This window comes from Tenrec ecaudatus, chromosome 2, assembly GCF_050624435.1.
Source record: "Tenrec ecaudatus isolate mTenEca1 chromosome 2, mTenEca1.hap1, whole genome shotgun sequence".
Taxonomy (NCBI): Eukaryota; Metazoa; Chordata; class Mammalia; order Afrosoricida; family Tenrecidae; genus Tenrec; species Tenrec ecaudatus.
The window spans coordinates 38620241-38622457 of NC_134531.1; the positions used below are offsets into that span (position 1 = coordinate 38620241).

The 2217-nt window shown below is 40.2% G+C and overlaps 1 non-coding gene across 1 annotated transcript; it reads right to left on the minus strand.

Annotated features, from left to right (window-relative positions):
- Window positions 1–969: 969 nt before the first annotated feature.
- On the minus strand, window positions 970–1133 carry LOC142441752 (U1 spliceosomal RNA). Its single transcript, XR_012783100.1, has one exon. It is a non-coding gene; the product is annotated as a U1 spliceosomal RNA (small nuclear RNA).
- Between the last annotated feature and the right edge of the window lie 1084 nt (window positions 1134–2217).

Genomic DNA, 2217 nt, shown 5'->3' on the forward strand with positions numbered 1-2217 from the left:
CCTCCGCCCACCACCATAGTTATGGGGTTTGTTAGGGAAGTTAATGGGTTACACAAAGTGGCAAAGATACACTTCGTCCACAGCGCCTCTCAACACAGGCATCACCCCTTGTTCCTGGCCTCTTACCCCCTGGTCCCCGAGCTTCTGCCTTGCTGTTTGAGCCTGGAAGCCTTCAGTTCTGCCTCAAGGTCTCAGTGCTGACTCTGCTGTCCTATGACCTTTGCGTTACAGCCTCTGGTACCACTGCCACTTCAGATTTTCCATGCACCCCACTGGAGACTTCCTGCTTCTGAAGCGGGCCTCTCATGTCCAGTGGAATGACACCATTGACCAATCTGCTCAGGGTTTCACGAACTGAATTTGCATGGCTTCCCCCAATCTAGAGTTACCTAGACCAGGATATTCACCGAATCTGTTCTAATGAAAAGCAACTCTGTGGGACAACGTAGAACTGTCCTTTTGGGATTCTGAGACTGTGAATCTTTATGAGATCAGATAATCTCAAATTTCCACTGCAGAGCAGCTGGTGGGTTTGTGAAAAACAGCATTTATTTGTTTCTCCCACCAGGAGGTTTGTGTTTATCTGTAGTTGTGACTCTGTGGGATTTTACTGGCTCTGCAGTACTCTATTGGGTTCTACTTCTACTGTATTCCACTTTACTGTACTCGTCTGGATTCTGCTCGGTAGGTTCAGCTGCACAGACCATTCACTTACTAGTCTTCGATGGACAAACAATGAAACTCACTGGGATTCAATGGATTCTGACTTTTGTGACCCCGTAGGCTTTTCAAGGTTGTTATCTTACAGAAGTAAAAGGCCACGGCTTTCTCCAACAGAGCATCTAGTTGGTTCAATCTCTTTACTTTCTATTTGCAGCTGAACGCTTAACCACTGCTCTACCAAGGCTTTTTAAAATAAGCAGGTATTCTTGGAAAGAGATTTTATTTATTTTATTATTATTTTTAATATAGGGAAGAATATGAGTGCAGTCCCTCACTACCACAAATTGTGCAGTTGAGTTTCCCACGTTTAGGGAAATCACGGGGGTCAGCACATCCAGAGTGCAATGGATAAGACTCGCCCTGGGAAATCCACCTTCGTGATCATGGTCTCTCCCCTGCCAGGTGCGTGTTAGACTTTTATTTCTGGTGAAGTTTGCAGCTGCAAACCAAAAGTCAAATTGACCGATGGCAATTAAAATTTTTGTTTTAACTTTGGGTGTTGGAAATGTACTGCTATTGTGATAGCTAAAGAAAGAGGTCGATGAACAAGTCACTCTGTGGTATTGAAAGTTTCCAATCAATGTGACCAATGTCACATCGGCTTACATCTCATTGGACAACTCTTGGAGCACAAGGAGCCCAAAGTCAATGGGGTGAGGCGACATGACAAGTATGAGGAGTAAGGAAATGTAACAATGATAACCTCACACATGGATGTCTAATATAAATGAGCATTGGATGCTCAAGGATGTGGTCTTCTTAATAGATTTTCATAGAAGAAATATTAAAATTGTGATTTAGAACATCAGACAGATAATCTAAAGAGAAAAACTCCCAACAAAAATAATAACCCATAGTCTCTTAATATTAGATTATGAGCGAAATGTTTCTTCAAGGGACTGCTCTCAGACATTTTAAATTTTATAACGTTTAGCATCAGAAATATTTTACTAATTTTCCTTATTAACTGGTCAGTAATCATTCGATGTTCAAGTGGGAGTCAATTAGTTGTTCTGACTGGTTACTATTACAAATATCTATTTAATATTAAAATAAGGTAAGTCATTAAAATGCTGACAACTCAAGGAGCTGATATTAAGGGCTTAGTAGAAAGCAAATATTTTGAGACTGATGATGGCAACAAGTGTACAAATGTGCTTGACACAATGGATGGATGCATGGATTGTGATAAGAAGTGTACAAGCCCCCAATAAAATGATTTAAAAAAAAACCCCAACAAAAACAAAAACTGCCGACAAATCAGAAGTGTAAAAGACATCTATGATCTCCCACCTTCTGCAATTTTGTTATAGTTTCTATCAGAATTTATTTTTAGTTTACTTAAAAAAAATCAAGATTTGCTTTTGGCATGTTGCTATTTGACAGTCTTATTCATTCTTTTATAGTCATCTTTTTAGATGATGCTAGAGAGAAGAGGCCTGTTTTAGTGAAATTTGTTAGCCGCTTCCATTGCAGACTTGCCACGCTCCAGCA